Here is a 1,016-nt window from a genome sequence, read left to right on the forward strand (position 1 = left end):
GGGGGGTTCATGTGGACTCCGTCAGGCTCCGCGTTTACATCCGCGGCTCCTCTCTCTGCCTTGCAGCGGGTTGAAATTAGACCGAAAGTTGCTGTAAAGACTTGCAAATGGACCGCACGGCAAAGGGGGAGGCTGGGGATGTCTGAAACATGCTGCGGTTCGGAGGGGGATTAGGCTGGCTCCCAAGGGCGAGCTTTAATTAAAGGTACCAGTAGGGCACAGAGTACAGGAATTCTTAGCATCCTCAGTTCTGGTCTAAAAGCTGCCCCTGTTTAACTTTATCCCCAGGCTTTTTCAGCAACCACCTTCCCTCTGGCAGTACTACTACATCCCTTTTTTTTTTTTTTTAAAGGACCAGAAGCTGTCTTGTTAAGAATTAGATTTTTGGGGGTTTTTTGGTAAGTGAGTATTAGACAGCATTTTTCTACAGTATTGCATAACACCTGAAAGGGCAGAATAAATATGTATGTAATGGCTAGCTCTAGTAGATCTATTTTATGTACTGCATATATAAATACATATATTTTCAATTTATTTCTGCATAGGTGAGGACATAGTTGCAGCTTTATACAACACAGTGCAAAAGACTTTATTTATCAGTGGGAGTTTTGCCATTAACTTCGTAGACATCATGATGGGAAACCCAGTGGTCTGTAAAAAACCATTGTGCTAAATCACCAGAAACTAGCTCAAAGTACCAGAAATGAGACATTTTAGCTGGCTGGGTCCTGGGCTTCTCGTTTTGGTACTTGAATTTGATGGGGGACTTTGTATAAGCCAGACAGCAAAAATCATGCCCGTCCTTTGCTGCTGAGGAATGCAAAAGTATTAGGCAGTTCTCAAGTGAAATAGCTTGACGTAAGCATAGTGGATTTGGCATTTACTTCTTGGATATCACTTTCATAACATAATACACCCAAGTTTTGGCCTAATTTCTGCAAAAAGTGGGCATGCTGTGGGTACAATAACTGTTGTCACATGTGTTTTTTGTTTTGAACTGATGATGTTGGCAAAAT

The 1,016-nt window shown here is 42.0% G+C and overlaps 1 protein-coding gene across 1 annotated transcript in view; it reads right to left on the reverse strand.

Moving 5' to 3' along the window:
- The window catches only part of BNIP1 (BCL2/adenovirus E1B 19kDa interacting protein 1), a 178,551-nt gene that overhangs the window by 107,756 nt on the left and 69,779 nt on the right, over positions 1-1,016 (reverse strand). The gene's annotated exons all lie outside the window — the stretch shown is intronic.

Source organism: Pygoscelis adeliae, unplaced genomic scaffold (assembly GCF_000699105.1).
Source record: "Pygoscelis adeliae isolate BGI_AS28 unplaced genomic scaffold, ASM69910v1 Scaffold42, whole genome shotgun sequence".
Lineage (NCBI taxonomy): Eukaryota > Metazoa > Chordata > Aves > Sphenisciformes > Spheniscidae > Pygoscelis > Pygoscelis adeliae.